The following is a 16,905-nucleotide window of genomic DNA, read 5'->3' on the forward strand; positions in this document are numbered from 1 at the left end:
GTGGGTGTCTTACCATCACTTCAAGTTGGAAAGCCCCCTTTTTTAAGAGACGTACTCGTTATGTGGGCCTGGGTGGTCAGGCTCGATCCTAAAGATGACTATCTAACGGTTGCCATCTTTCACCCACATAGTGATTTCTTTAATTCTGGAACAGATGGACAAGTTTCAAGTCTTACCATTCAGACTGTCCCCAGACCCCTGATACTTTATCAAGTTGCTATATCCTGTGTCTGAATACTTGAGGACAACAGGCACCTGACTGATCATATACCTGGACGATTTCCAACTGATGGATCAATTTCGATAGCAACTTTAATCCACTGCTCTGCTACAGGTCATGTGGTTTGTCATAAACAGAGAGAAGTCAGACCTGATCCGTGGCCACACAAAGCATTCCTGGTGTTTGCTAACATGAGTCTTCCAGAGACGGGGATAACAGCAATAAAGAAGGAATTATGAACTGTCATTCAAAGGGACAGGGTGCCCCTTACACAACTTGTCAGGGTAAACCCTTACACAACTTGTCATAGTATGTCTTCTGTCGGCTTCAAGCCAGCTCCCAGATTTCCTTCACTAGAGCTCTTCAGGGATTGTAGACAAATCAACTCGGGAGAGGTGCGAAGTTCTCAATCTCATATAGCTATATTCAGAAGCCAGAATGGAGATCTAAGTAAGCAATATTTGGGCCCATACTGAACATGGTTACAGAATCAGAGGCTCCTTAACGGGTTTGAGGAGCCAGGTGTGTGTGATCAGGATGACGACGTAAGAGCTGCAAACTCCAACATAGCCCCATAGGAAAGGAAATGATCGCACTTATTGTTACGGCACGCAGCAACGACTAACATGAGCTGCCACAATATGAGGGTACATCTGGCAACATGGTTGGTGAACGCTGGGAGGAAACCGGTGCAAAGGAAGATGGAGCCCACCCCCCCAGCCAACAGACCACCCCTGCCCCACAACAGAGCCAAAGTCCCAAATGCCGCTGACCCGAGAAGACACTGCTAGAGCGACTGGAGAAGGACCGGCAAGGAAGAACCACCCGGAGAGGAGCATGGAGATCCAGGAGAAGGGCGCTCTGGTCCAGACTGCTGTGGCCCTGGGCAAATGCAGGGATTTTTTTTCCCATAATCAGTTTTTGAGGTGAAAGTGTGGGGTGCTATGGCTGCTTTTCACGGGAAAGCAACAGGATGAAGGCTTAAATGAGGGGAAAGAACCATCACACGACTTTACAAAAACTATATGAGCACGGGTGTTGGTGAATGGAAGTGTCAGATAAAATCCTGATAGTCAGGACCTCTTCTCTTTGTGTTTTGTTTGTTTTATTACCCTGAGACCCAGCTATCTTCCTGAACAATCGGAGTTATAACAGTGAAGGAGAGAGACTTCCTGTCAAAGACCAAGACCAACGATGCATTTGCCTTTATGTAACAAATTACTCTTGATATAAACATATAACTCTGTTGTCCTGTCTGACTACCCTCTTACAGTGGTGTCAGAAGTGGGATACTTGGAAAGAGTCAGACATGACACAGCAGGTGACAAAGGAAGACGTGATTAAACAACCAGCTGAAGGTCAGAGGCACCTTAACATAGTTGTAGAACAACAGTCTCAGAGTGTGCACCAAGATAGAGAAAATCTACAAACAGCATTAAAAGGTCAGGCCAACATGATATTGGACACACAACAAGCACATGACTCTGCCATCCAAAACTAACTGATGCTATAGCTAGCGCAAAGTTCCATCCTAATGTTCCGAATTCTGTTCTGCAAAAATACCAGACAGGGGAGGACCCTAATTTTATTTTATTTTTTTACAAATTCTGAGCGTGTTGCTACCTCGGCTGCTTGGCCATGTGAGCACTGAGGTCAATATGTCGCTCCTCTTTTGTCTGGAGGATTACAGACTTCCTATCAAGCGACTAACCAGGCAAAGATCACCCCTTATGATGAGATAAACAAAAACATTTTGGAATGCTTAGAATATGTTGATGAGTTCTATCGAGCTAAATTTTGAAAAGAAAAATTGAGTCCTAGTGACAACCCTAGAGCTGTCACAGTTTCGGGCTGGTCTGATCAGGACTCTGGTTGGGACACCCCTGGAGGTCACCGAATATCCTAAAGAGGTAGTATACTGGGGAAGAAGAGCAACTAAAGGCATACACGGAAAGGACAGCTATGAACAGGCACAGGAAAGTAAAAGCAGAGCAACCCTTGTGTGAACAAACAGGAAACAGATTACTAGTGGACAAACACGCTGGGGTTGTACACAGAGTAAGGCGCAGAACCTCCCCCAGTGACAGGGAATCTCAATGCCTCTGTGCAGTTTGCTCTTACAGATAGTCACCCTGCCAGCCCCATAGAAAGGAGGCAGCAGAAGTGATTCTGTCTTTGGACCCTAGAGCACAAACAAGGATAGTACTTACATACACAAGACACGCTCTTGTGGGTCCAGCTGGAAACACAGGGGCGATTCCTGAGAAAACAGCAATAGCACACTGTCACTGTTAGGCACGAAAGACAACATATAACACTGGACAAGGATGGGGGCTGGAATTGCCTCCTGGAAACCAGGAGCCAACCCCAGAACAAAGGAGGACACTTATACACTGGTGAAGAATGATAGAACACTTACCAGACCCAAATAACCAAGAAGAAACAGAAACAGAAGGGAACAAACTAAGAGACAGAGGCAAGAACTAGGAACAGGCTCAGGCTGAAGCAAAGGCGGGACTGGGAACTGAAAACAGGGCGCAAGCTTCTGGCTGGGACAAACAGAGACAGGACTGGGAAACTGAGAGCAGGCTCTGGCTGGAACAGGCAAGGACAGGGCTGGAATACAGGGAGTAGGAAATGAGCAGAAAACAGGACTGGGAAACAGAGAGAAGGTTCAGGCTGAAACAAAGCAGGAGCAGGGCAGAGAAACAGGGAGCAGGCTCTGGAAGAAACAAACAGATACAAGACTCAGAGATAGGGAGCAGACTCTGGCTGGAACAATCAGGAGCAGGGCAGAGAAACAGGAAACAGGATCAAGCTGGAACAGAACAGGAACAAAACTGGAACACCATCCAACAAAGGGTCTGTAACACAAAGGAATCGAACTCCAATGCACGACGGGGATCTTGAAGAAATGGCTGCTTATAAGCAGTTCCAAGCTGGGCTGCACAGGAGAGGTATCAGGTGTGTGTAGTTTCAGACACTTGCAAGTCCTGGAGGAGAGGATCCAGTGAAAAGGAGCAACTGGACTTCTCCCATTGAAAACAATGGGAAACAGAATCCGTGCTTTCCTGACTACCAGACTGTGCATTATGGGATTTGCAGTCCCAAGAAGCAAATGTAGTAGTACACAAGTGTACCATGGTGAAAAGTGAAACAAACAGGAGTCAACAAGGGACTCTAGATAGGTGTTTAAGGTGATTCCCAGGCTTCCGACAGTCCCCTTACAGCGCCCCCTAGAGATGGGACGACAGAGTCGTACCAAGAGCCCTGCATCATTGATTGCAAAACTCGGGTAACCGCTAGTTAAAATTTGCAGCGGCAACCAAAAATGCAATTGTAGAAAAGGTTTATTTAGAACAATACCTAGAGCTACTGCCTACCTCTACCAGGACCTAGATTAAAAAACATCCAAATGTGACCATTGCCTAAGCAGTTGAACTTGCATGTGCTTATCATAGTCTCCCGATTTTAACGTTAGCAACCCTAGAAGACTAGTTACTTTATCATCTCCTTGGGAAGTCCGAAAAAACCAACCTTTGCCCAAAACCAAAATTATTTCAAAAACTTTTGGGAAGAATATAGATCAGGCACACCAGTGTTACCAATGTGCAGAGTAGGGACATATCACAAAGAACTGCCATCAAGGAGTGTAAAGTCTTAAGCCCGTGAAGACAGGTTATAATAAGGGAAGGGTCCTATATCTGGGTGGGGGCCATCTAAAATACAAAATGCAATTAGCCCTTAATGGAAAAACCATCCTGGCATTAGTCGACTCTGGTTGCCACTTCTTGGTGGTGCAAACATCCCAGCCAAACTCAAATTGTGACTACGGAAAAGGTCTTTATCACCTGTGTGCATGGAGATGAGAAGCCCTATCCAGCTTCAGCAGCAAGGAACTCTCCCACCCCTACACGTGGAAATGATACCCTAGTTGGTTGAGGAAATGATTTTAGGAACAAATTATTCTCATCTCCAACAGTAGCTGGATTATGCAAGGAGAGAAGAAAAGTAACTACAGTAGCTAGAGGAGGCAGCCTTTCAGCAGGAAGTGATAGAAGGGGGTAAGCGTAGAGAAAAAAACAGACTGAGAAACATACAGCTAAAAAATGGTTTGCTTATTCCAAGCTAGATAAAAAATATTCTGTCTTTTTTTCCGCAGCTGAAAGTTGGGCACAGCTGCCTACTTTCATGACTGCACACCGAGAGGACCCTAATTTTGCACATGCCTGGGCACAGGTCTCTCCTGATGAAAAAAAAGGCAGGACTGAATTTTACCCTATAAATAGGTCTCTTGTAGAAAGTTCAGGCCGAGGGGAGCAAAATAAATGACAATTGTTGGTACCAGTACTCTTCCGACAGCAAGTATTGTGTCTAGCCCATAATCACATGGGGGTAGGCATTACGGCCAGAAAAAAATGTGGAGTACTTATTATGAAAATTCTTTTGGCCATATATTTATGCAGACATTAAACAATTTTGTGCCTCTTGTAAAGGTTGTCAGAAAGTAAATCCAGCCAACAAACCAAAAGCACCCTGATACCCCTTCCTATTATTGATATAACATTCAAGAGAGTAGGCATGGACTTGGTTAGACCTCTGGTCACTTCCTCACGAGTCTATCAATACAATTTAGACTCTGTAAACTATGCTACTCATTATCCTAATGCATACCCTCTTACCAGTATGACAAAACTGATAGTTGTCAGAGCAATGATTGACTTATTTTCTAGGGAGGGATTTCCCAAAGAAATAGTAATGGATCAGGGCACTCCATTCATGTCGAAATTAATGAGACAGATATGTACTATGTTGGGGGTACAACAAATCCGGACATCAGTGTATCATCCCAAAACGGATGGCCTTGTGTAAAGGTACAACAAAATGATTAAAACCATCCTAAAAAGACTTGCTTCTGACACTGGTCAGGACTGGGAGAAGAAACTGCTTCTAGTGTGGTTTGCCATCTGTACACATTCCCAGAGTTCCACAAAGTTTTCCTCTTTTGAATTGGTATTTGGCTGTCAACCGCGAACCTTGCTTGATATGGTGGATGAACAACTGGAACAGGAAGAGGATGAATGGCGGGAATTGCTAAGCTATGTGGCTCAGTTGAGGGATAACCTAACCAATTTATGGGAAGAGGTACGTATAAATATGGAGGAAGCCCAATATAAACAGAAAAAAGGGTATGATAGACAGGCCAAAGTGTGCAACTTACAAATAGGACACAAAGTATTAGTAATACTACCTTCCTAGGAGAGCAAGCTCTTGGCAAAATGGCAAGGGCAATTTGTAATCTTAAACCAAGTCAGCCTAGTTACATATAGAGTGGTGGTCCCTCATAGACCAAAGGCGGGGAAAATCTATCACATAAATCTACTTAAAAATTGGGAGTAACCCACAGTAAGTTCCTTCCCGGTAAAAACCTGTATTTTATGTCAGGACCGGAGGCTCCGATTATGCTATCTCGATCTTTACTGATCCAAAATAGCAGCCAATCAAAAACAAGTAAAACTAAAAACTATACATCCCATGATGCCTTGTATATCATCACATGGTCCAATCACTAAACATGACCTTTGTCCATAACACTCTTGACCCTCGACAACACTTCCGCGTTCTTTGCTGCTTCGCAGCAGATAAGTAACCTCAAATTTATCACTGTCTGTCACGACTCACGTGCTGCTTACGCCTGGAATCCGCAGATCGAGTGGCGTGGGTCTTGAGTGTTCGGCTTTGGCCCAGAAAGGGGCGACTCTTTCTGGTAGCCACGGTGCTGTAGGCAATGGAAACGCCAAGAACAGACCGTGCCCTTCAGAAATAGCGCCAGAGGGGAAAAAAAAAAAAAACTTAAAAAGGGGAAAAAACCTCCAAACAGAATGATTCCTGAAAACAAGAACAAAAGAACAGGAATCAAAAGAAACAAAATTCAGGTAACACAGAATTGACGAAATCCAGAACCGAAAGGCAAAGAATCAGGAGCGAAGACACCATCCGAACAGAAAGTGTTGCAGCGCAAAGAAAGGAAGAAAAACACATCCCTTAAATACCAAAAAACAGGAAGTGACCAACAGGAAGTAAAAGGACACCATCTTAGATAGGGAAAAGTACATAGAACAGAATAGAGTAGGAACCATAGAGAATAGGGAACAAGGAATGCTGGGAAGAAAAAGGTAACATGGGAAGGGGGAAAAGACACAACAAAAAGACCCAAGAAAAGAAGAAAAGAAAAAAGAAGGAACAAGAACAGGTAAGAGGGGTCAGGAGGCACAAGAAATGCGGAGTGCAAAAGCAGAGCGAGGCCCCATGCCAAGTCCGGGGCCTCGTAATGTGCAGGAAAGGCTAGGGGCGCGCCGCGTCCTGAAAACGCGCTGTGAGGCCTGAGCCGAATGTTCGGCTCGCGCCGCATCCCCCTCCCGAAGGCCCAGGTTTGAGGGGGAATAAACGGTGAAAGCGCTGAATCAGAAGAGGTGCGTGAACAGAAGATGCATCTTCCCAAGAGCATTCACTGAGAGGATAACCCTTCCAATGAATCAGATACTGAAGACGTTTGTGAAAAAGACGAGAGTCACACATTTCCTGTACCTCATATTCAGGAACATCATCCACTAATACAGGAGGAGGACAAGGAAACTGACGAGAGTAAGGGTCAGGTACATAAGGTTTGAGCTGGGAAACATGAAAGACTGGATGAATCTTCCATGTATGAGGCAAGTGAAGACGGACAGTAACAGGATTAAGCAACTGAAGAATACGGAAAGGCCCGTAGTAGCGAGGTGTGAACTTATTCTGAGAAAGGCGTGAGGGCAAGAATTTGGATGAAAGCCAGACTTTATCTTGCAGGTGATAGTCTGGAGTGGTCCTACGTTTCTTGTCTGCTACTTTCTTCATATATCTCTTGGTGTTTAACAAATTGGATCGAATTAGTCTATGGATTTGTAGAAGTCGTTTGGAAAGAGAAGTAATAGCGGGCAGAGGAGAGGTAGACCGAGGAGAAGTAGGAAAAGAGGTAGGATGATAGCCATAAGAACAGAAAAAAGGAGTGACCTTGGAGGCACTATGGACAGTATTATTGTAGGAAAATTCAGCAATAGGGAGATAAGTGTTCCAGTTGCTTTGGGTAGAATTGCAAAAACAGCGAAGGTATTGCTCTAATCCTTGGTTCAGACGCTCGGTCTGTCCATTGGTCTGAGGATGGAACCCCGATGACAGGGCTATATTGATATTAAGTGTCCTACAAAAATATCTCCAAAACCAGGAAATGTACTGAGGTCCTCTATCAGATACAATGGTATGTGGGAGTCCATGGAGACGGAAGATATGGTCGATAAATATCTGGCTTAGTTCTTGGGATGTAGGTAGCTTTTTCAGGGCAGTGAAGTGAGCCATCTTAGTAAAGGAATCCACAGTGACCATAATAACCCGTTTTCCTGCTGATGGTGGGAGCGAACACATGAAATCAGTAGAAATGGTGTGCCATGGAGCTGGTGGAACAGGCAAAGGCTGTAGCAATCCTGCAGGTCTGGTACGGGGAATCTTGACTTGAGCACATATGGGACAAGCCTGAACGTATCTTTCAACATCCGGCTTCCAGGTAGGCCACCAGAAAAATCGCGAAAGAAGTTCTTGTGTGGCCTTGATGCCTCTATGACCAGCAACCGGCGAATCATGGCACATTTGTAATGCTTTTTCTCTAACTCTGTTAGTAGGGAGGAATAACAGATTCTGATAGTAATAATATCCTTGTCTCTTACATAAAAAGGGTCTTAGTTTCTCTACTTCGCGGTCAGACAGGCTGGAGTATTCCAGTTGTACCTCCCCCAGGAAAGACTGAGCTACTCCAATGATCTTACTAGGTTCCAGTAGATACTGAGATGGGGAAGGAGTACAATTGGATAACGGCGAGACAGAGCATCAGCCAGAATGTTTTGGGATCCAGGAATATAAGTGATGTAAAAATCATACTGACTGAAGAAAAAGGCCCAACGAGCCTGGCGACTATTCTGGCATACAAAATTACGTAAACATTGTAGATTACGGTGGTCTGTTCTCACCTCAAAAGGCTCCTTGGAACCCATCAGAAACTGTCTCCATTCTAGGCAGGCTGTTTTCAGAGCCAATAATACCCCCTTTCAAGTACTGAGTAATGTTGTTCTGCTGTAGAGAGTATATGAGACAAATAGAAAACAGGATGTTCAAGCCCATCGTCTTCTTGTTGTTGGAGTAAAACAGCTCTGATGGCTCTTTCGGAAGCATCGGTAACTACAATAAATTGTTTGTTGGTATCTGGATGTCTTAAGATGGGGGCTTGAGTGAAAGCCTTCTTTAAATCTTGAAAAGCTGTTTCAGACGCCTTAGTCCAGACAAACCCTTTTGTTAAATTTTCCTTCTTTAAAGTGTGAGTTATGTGGCTGGTCTGTTTTGCAAAGTCTAAGATGAATTGCCGATAAAAGTTTGCTAATCCTAGAAAACATTGTGTTTCTTTAATAGAAGAAGGAGAAGGCCAGTCTAGAATGGCTTGTACTTTTTCTTGATCCATAGCTATGCCGGTGGGACTTAAATGATAACCCAGATATTTGACTTCCGTTTTGTCTAACTCACACTTTTCTGGTTTGCAAGATAGTTGATGTGCCCGTAGTCTTTGAAGGACTTGTTTCACATGGGAAGAATGGAGTTCGGGACGTCTAGAATAAATAAGAATATCGTCTAAGTAAATTACAACTGTCTGGTTCAAAAGGTCAGAAAACACTGAGTCCATAAATCTCTGGAAGATTGCGGGGGCATTAGTGAGACCAAAAGGCATAACTTTGTACTCAAAGTGACCAAATGGGGTCCTGAAAGCTGTTTTCCACTCGTCTCCTTCTTTAATACGTAAAAGGTGGTAGGCTCCCCGTAGATCCAGTTTGGTAAAACGTTGAGCCCCTCTGACTGCTTCTAGAATATCCTTGATGAGAGGCAAAGGATAACGATCCTTAATAGTTATCTTATTCAGGCCTCGAAAATCCAGGCAAGGACGAAGATCCTTTGTCTTCTTGGGTACAAAAAAGAGAGGAGCCCCTGCCGGAGAAGACGATGGAACAATAAGACCACTCTGTACATTTTCTTCCAGATACTCCTTTAGAACTTCCTTTTCGGGTTCCGTGAGGGAATACATCCTCCCAAAAGGAACGATAGTGCCAGGTTCCAAGGGAATAGCACAATCGTAGTCTCGATGTGGAGGTAACACAGGTCTGAATGGTTTTTGGAACACATATTGAAACTCTAAATAGTGTTCAGGGACTCCTTGGACAGTATTAATGGAATAACCGGTAGTACTTTCAGTAGGTGTTAATCTTTTCGGTGACCAATATTTGTTGGAAGCAAAACAGTTCTCATGACAAAACTGTGAAGACAAGGAAATAGTTCGAGTTACCCAATTCACATACGGATTATGTCTTATGAACCACGGAATTCCAAGAATGATGGTATGGTTGGGGGATGATATGAGATCAAAGGAGATGTGTTCTTGATGGTTACCAAACCGTAGACTTAACATCAGGGTAGTAGTATCAACTGGACCAGAGGATATCAAGGATCCATCCACTGTGTGCACTTGTTTGGGAATTTCTTTGGGTTGTGTTGGAATTTGTTGAGTAGTGGCCCAAGTCTTATCCATGTAAATACCACTAGCACCACAATCTAGTAATGCCATAGTCTTTTCTTGACGGCCGTCAGGTAGTTGTAACATGACAGGTAACATGAACAAGGATGTCGTATTGTCATTAAAGGAACTGATGGAAGGTATAGCCGATGATCTCGTCCTCTCCCTTCTTACAGAGGACGGGAAGTGGCGTTTCCCGATGGCCTTGGCGGACGTACAGGGCAGGTACGAAGCATGTGACCAGCAGAACCACAGTACAGGCACAACCCTTTCTTACGTCTGTCTTCCCACTCGCTAGCGGAGAGCGGGCCTCGAGTAGTATCCACTTGCATGGGTTCCCCCTCGATGTCTCTAGCAGGAGGGCGAGGTTCCTCAGAACGATGCAGATAAACCCGTGAAGTGCTTGGCTGGGAAGACCCTCTACTCCTTCTCTTCTCCAATCTTCGTTCTTGAAGACGGTACTCAATGGAAAGTGCTTGATCCATCAGGCCACGAAGATCTTCAACTCTGGTGGAATGTACTAATTCATCTTTTATTTCTTCTTTGAGTCCTCTACGAAACAAAGTCACCAGAGTACGTTCCACCCAGGTGGTCTCTGCCGCTAGCTGACGAAAACGTGTAATATATTGAAGGACATCTTGTGAGCCTTGTTGGATGTCGCATAAGGCTTCTTCCGCAGAGGCCTCCAATCCTGGACGACTAAACATTTGTTTGAAGCGATTCACGAAGGTGGAATAGTCCGATAATACCGGATCGTTGGATGATACCATCGGGGTTGCCCAGGCCAAGGCAGGACCGGATAAAGCACTGATAAGATAACCCACCTGTGTCCTGTCATGGGAGAATTGGGTAGGTCGGAAGCCGAAATACACCGTTAATGCATCAAGGAACTCACGTAGTTTGGTTGGTTCACCGGAGAAACGAGGAGTAGAAGCGGAGATAGTCGAAATATCACCACTGCGGAAAGCCAAAGCCTGTCGTAACGCAGCATTCTCACTGCGTAGTTGTTGCAATTCCTGAGCTTGTTGCTGAATTGTTGTCAGAAGAGATTGATCAGGATCTGCAGCAGCCGCCACTGTGTCATCCATGGTGTTAGAGGACGTCGGGATGGTTAGGCGCTGCAATCTGTCACGACTCACGTGCTGCTTACGCCTGGAATCCGCAGATCGAGTGTCGTGGGTCTTGAGTGTTCGGCTTTGGCCAGAAAGGGGCGACTCTTTCTGGTAGCCACGGTGCTGTAGGCAATGGAAACGCCAAGAACAGACCGTGCCCTTCAGAAATAGTGCCAGAGGGGAAAAAAAACCTTAAAAAGGGGAAAAAAACTCCAAACAGAATGATTCCTGAAAACAAGAACAAAAGAACAGGAATCAAAAGAAACAAAATTGAGGTAACACAGAATTGACGAAATCCAGAACCGAAAGGCAAGGAATCAGGAGCGAAGACACCATCCGAACAGAAAGTGTTGCAGCGCAAAGAAAGGAAGAAAACACATCCCTTAAATACCAAAAAACAGGAAGTGACCAACAGGAAGTAAAAGGACACCATCTTAGATAGGGAAAAGTACATAGAACAGAATAGAGTAGGAACCATAGAGAATAGGTAACAAGGAATGCTGGGAAGAAAAAGGTAACATGGGAAGGGGGAAAAGACATAAAGGAAGGTACAACAAAAAGACCCAAGAAAAGAAGAAAAGAAAAAAGAAGGAACAAGAACAGGTAAGAGGGGTCAGGAGGCACAAGAAATGCGGAGTGCAAAAGCAGAGCGAGGCCCCATGCCAAGTCTGGGGCCTCGTAATGTGCAGGAAAGGATAGGGGCGCGCCGCGTCCTGAAAACGCGCTGTGCGGCCCGCGCCGAATGTTCGGCTCGCGCCGCACCACGCGGCGCGACACTGTCATTTACATGTGTTTAAATGCTTATTTATTGAAGTGTTTTGTTGTTTCAAGCGTCGCGATTCAGCGCGCTTGTACTGTTTATCCAAACGCGCCCTTCTCCGCAAGTGTGAGAGATCGGCTTTGCCGTCTTTATTGCCAGATTTTGGTGGAGCGGGAGCAGAGCTGCATGCTTCATTCAGTCTCTCTTTTCTTTGTCTTGCTGTTGAGCGCACGCACGCGTGCCTTGGATCGAGCCGATTCTTTCTCTGCTCCGAATCGATCGGCTCGTCCAGGATTAGCACGCGTGTTCCCTGCAGTTCTTCCCACTTATATTTCTACTCCCTGACACCCCACTTGTGATAAACCTAGCAAGGGTTGTAAAATTGAGATTAGGCTTCTGCAGAGAGTGTTTTCAGGCAACTCCCTTCACATTTTATTAGGGCACTTTTCTCTATTGCCTGATTTGGGGGTTTTACACTCCCCCATCATTGTCTGAAGATATCTAAAGACATTTTTAACTGGTTGTTTCAAAGTTTACCTACTCTTACTTTATTATATATTATATAATATTGTCTTTTAATATTTTTTGGACGTGGCTCAGTGGGATGACCAAGAGGTTGAATATTATTCAGAAGATTTGGGCAATAAGCTGGAAGTTAATTTAGTAGAAGCCCTTGATACCAAAGTCCAGCAATCAGTAAATGATGCCTTAGTGAGAGCCTTGGTTCCCCTTTTCAGGGCAACTTTTTGATTACGCACGCTCCCAGGGTTGGGTGCAAGGACAACAACCTCAACCCGAAGGTAAAAAAGCAAAGGCTAAAGCAAAGAATCTAGAGGAGACTCGAGCGGATATTAGCGAGATTCACGCAGACGCCTTCGAAAAACTGCGCAAGAAGCGTAGTGGGGAACATAACTATAGTTCACGAAAGGAAGGCGCTTTTTCACCTTCCTCCTCTACTAAGGATTCGTCTTCTGAGGCTTCAGAAGAATCAGATACTCCGACCTCCAGTAAGAGAGCTAAAAAAGGGTCCCGCCTTGTCAGGTTTTGGACTTTGATCCCTCAGAAATCATGCATCCTAGAGCTTCCAATTGGGTTCCCCCTCCCGAGGTGGCCCAATATGTTCAATCTAACCTGATAAAATGTTTTGATAAAGAAGCCCGCTCTCGCCTAAGAGCTGAGTGCCCCAGACCAGATTTAGAGGGTAAGGTTTCTGACACTCCAGAGATTGACCCTCCTATGGTTATGTTCATGAGGAAGTTTGCTATGGACCCTAAAAAAGGTTTAGATAGATCTTGGCGGAGTTGTCAAGACAAACTTTTGGACTTGTCTGGCCCTCTGACTAAGATCCTCGAGATGGCGTATCTGTCTAAAGAATCAGGAACTCCTGTTGACACTGACGTCCTCATCGGTTGGGCACAAAGAGCAATTTGCCAGTTAGGAAACACTAATTGCGCTATTTCTTCTGAGCGCAGGAAATCGATTCTCATGCGCATTGACCCAAAGCTGTCTGATTTAGCAACTTAAGAAAGCGGGTCTTTCTGCCGAAGGTCTTCTTTTCGGATCATCCTTTATTAAGGATTTGTCCAAGTTCTGTTCCACCTTTGCCTCATTAGACAAAGCCCAAATGTCTCTCAAAAAAGTTTTTAAACTGGGCCTTTTTGTCAGGGCCGGTCGTTACAGAGGACGCATGCCCGGCCGAGGAACATTCAAAAGTCCCCAGAATTATTATCCCAGAGACAGAGGTGGTTGGTATGGTGAACAAGACTCCACCTTCTACCCCACTCGTCCCAGAGGAGGACGTCCCCGCTTCCGCAGAGGCTCTCGTACAGGTCAACAAGGAGCCATACAAGACACAAGTTTCACAGGTGAGCATTATTCATTTTTCTCAAGTCACACTTGGGGGCAGAGTGGCACTGTTTTTGAGAAATTGGAAAGGAATCACAGGAGATCCATGGATTCTCCAAACAGTCATGGGTTTTCGCCTAGAGTTTATCAGCATCCCCAAGCAATTCAATCCACCTCTCCAGATGCGTTTTTCCCTAACAAATCAAGATCTTATAGACAAAGAGGTTCAGGCTTTATTATACAAAGGTGCAGTACAGTTCTCCTCCCGCACGCTTATGGTTTTCTCAGCCCTATTTTTGTAGTAGACAAAAAAGGGGGAGGACATTGTTTAGTCTTAAACCTAAAGGAATTCAATCATTGTATTCTGTACAGACATTTCAAAATGGAGGGCATCCACATGTTAAGAGATATTCTGTTAGAAGGGGATTGGATGGTTCTTCTGGACCTAAAGGATGCTTATCTGTCGATCCCAATTTTTCCTCCTCACAGGAGATTTCTTCAGTTTCAGTGGAGAGGCCAGTGACTGGAATTCCTTGCTCTCCCGTTCGGTCTGTCATCAGCCCCTTGGTGCTTCACGAAGCTACTGAGGCCTGTGATGGAATGGCTAAGAGCCAAGGGAGTCCGATTGATCATATATCTGGACGATATTTTATTGATGTCGCAGTCGCCTCCAGTCCACCTGTCTCAGTTGAACTGGACCATCAGTCATCTGCAAGATTTAGGTTTTCTCATCAATGCGCAGAAGTCATTGTTGAAACCGACTCAGGTGATAGAATTCCTGGGTTTTCGAATAGACTAAGTCCTATGTCAACTCCTTCTTCCCTCGGAAAAGATCCGCAACATCAAGAGAGAATTGAGATCGGTTCTGACCAGGCTGACCGTTTCTTTAAGGAATATAGCCAGGGTAGTAGGTTTGTTAGCCACGTCCATTCAAGCGATTTTTCCGGCTCCCCTTCATTACCGGGCTCTACAGAGACTCAAAATCAGACATCTCCAACAGGGTCGGAGTTACTCGGAACAGATTCCGTTGACTGCCGAGGTAAGATCTGTGATTCAATGGTGGCTTCATCATATGGAAGCCTGGAACGGCAGAGCGATCTTTGGGCCTCACCCAGAGGTGGTGATAGAATCCGATGCCAGCCCCTTGGGCGTGGGGAGTCCGCTGCAACTCTCTAGTGACTGGAGACAGATGGTCAGAGTGGGAGCAAACTTTGCATATCAATTGCCTGGAACTTCTGGCGGGTTCCTTTGCGATAAAGAGTCTATCCCCTCAGAAGACAGACTGTTGCATACTGTTACGGATGGACAATGTTTTGAGATATGTCAACAATTTGGGGGGTACGAAATCCAGAATTCTAGCAGAGATTGCCAAGGATTTCTGGCATTATTGTCTGACACAGCGTCTGGTGGTGATAGCAGAATATCTCCCAGGGGAACAGAACATCATAGCAGACTGGAATTCCAGATACCTAACAGATTCCAGCGACTTGAAACTGGACCCAATGATTTTTTCCCAGATAATCAAGGAATGGGGCAGTTGCGATGTGGATCTGTTTGCCTCTCGGCTGAACTTTCAGATACTAAGATTTTACAGTTGGCGCCCAGACCCTTGTGCATTGAAGATGGATGCATTTCTCCAAGATTGGTCTCAGTTTCGGGGTTATGCCTTTCCACCTTTTCTGGTGATTGCCAGAGTGATATCTCAGGTTCGGAGACAGAAGACAGAGGTCATTCTGGTGACTCCCTTTTGGAGAGCACAACCTTGGTTCCCCATAGCGCTTCATTTAGCTTGTGCCTCTCCGCTACTCATTCCTCCTCGTCGGAATCTTCTCTTGAGTCCGGAGGGCCTTCAACATCCAATGATCTCATCAGGGAAATTGACTCTGTTAGACTGGTTGATTTCAGGTCAAGATGGAGTTACCCAGGCATTTCGCAACAAGCTGCGGACTTCATTAAACAGGCCTGGGCCGGTAGTACACATAAAAGATATGCCTCAGCTTGGCGCAGATGGAATAGTTGGTGTGATGGACGAGGTGCCAATCCAGTGGAAGCACATATTGAGTTAATTGTTAATTTCCTATCAGAACTAGCAAGTTCAGGTTTAGCATACCGGACAGTCAACAATTTTAGATCAGCCATTTCGGCAGGACATTCCCATTTGGATGGTAAACCCGTCGGGGAGCATCCTCTAATCTATAACTTCTGAGAGGTATACGACTCGCTAAACCTCCTCAGGCTAGATATTCAGTATTATGGGATGTTAATGTTATTTTAAAACTCTTGGATTCTTGGCCGGCCAACAAATATTTGTCGCGCAAGCAACTTTTGGCAAAATTGACCATGCTTTTATGTCTCATTTCTTGTAAAAGAGTGTCAGATGTCAGAGCTCTAGACCTAGCTGGTAGGGTTTATTCCCCGGATGGGGTTACCTTTTCGGTGACAAGAAGGACTAAAACGAATTACAGGTCAGTATCTTATCCAATGTATCCTGACAATTCTAAATTGTGTGTAGTTCAATGTTTAAAGGAGTATGAGGTCGTTACAGAAGAATTTAGGCAAGTTGTGAAAAGGCAATTGTTGATTTATTTGCAGAAACCTTTTAAACCAGTTTCTTCAGCTACTATAGCTAGATGGATGAGATGGTTAATGAATGAAGCGGGTATAAATACCAACCTTTTTGGAGCTCATTCTGCTAGAGGAGCTATGGCCTCTAAATCATATGCTCTGGGTTTTCGTTTAGAAGACATCATGAGGGTGGCTGACTGGTCTTCAGAAAATACTTTTCGTAAATTTTATCACAAACCTGTCTTGGATGTAGCCTCTGTAGTTATGGGACAGCTTTAAACTAGCATAATCGGAGCCTCCGGTCCTGACATAGAATAAAAAAAATTCTAGCTTACGCGTCAAGAATTTTCAATTCTATTAAGGACACGGAGGCGAGGATTATCCCACCCTTAAGTTCAATATGATATTGAGTAAACAATTAATGTTGAAATGAATGATTTATTGTTATTTTTTACCCACCCAGTTTAAGGATTTATAGAGTTATCAATTTTATTGAAACATATTCAATCCATTTGGGATATTACCTACCTGTTTTATTATTTATAGGTTCGGATCAGAAGAATTCCTGAATTCTCATGGTTTCATGAAAGGTTTTGAGCATAGCTGCTTCCTGGGACTGTTTCCCTTCGTGTTGGACTCTTCAAGTTCTTGTTATCCGGTGGGAGTGGTTGTTCCTGACTCCTGTTTTCGGGCTTGATGTAAGAAGTTTCGATTCTATTTGAACTATCTGATTTGACCAAAGAAAGAGGAAGTGACGTCG

The 16,905-nt window shown here is 44.7% G+C and overlaps 1 protein-coding gene across 2 annotated transcripts in view; it reads right to left on the reverse strand.

Moving 5' to 3' along the window:
- The window catches only part of LZIC (leucine zipper and CTNNBIP1 domain containing), a 146,374-nt gene that overhangs the window by 123,880 nt on the left and 5,589 nt on the right, over nt 1–16,905 (reverse strand). Inside the window, exon 2 of one of the 2 annotated variants that reach the window (XM_069241173.1) lies at nt 2,431–2,480. The exons of the other annotated variant lie outside the window; for it this stretch is intronic. The gene's annotated coding sequence lies outside the window, so the exon portion shown is untranslated. The remainder of the gene's footprint in view (nt 1–2,430; nt 2,481–16,905) is intronic. 2 annotated transcript variants of the gene reach the window in all.

Source organism: Pleurodeles waltl, chromosome 6 (genome assembly GCF_031143425.1).
Source record: "Pleurodeles waltl isolate 20211129_DDA chromosome 6, aPleWal1.hap1.20221129, whole genome shotgun sequence".
In the NCBI taxonomy this organism is placed as follows: domain Eukaryota; kingdom Metazoa; phylum Chordata; class Amphibia; order Caudata; family Salamandridae; genus Pleurodeles; species Pleurodeles waltl.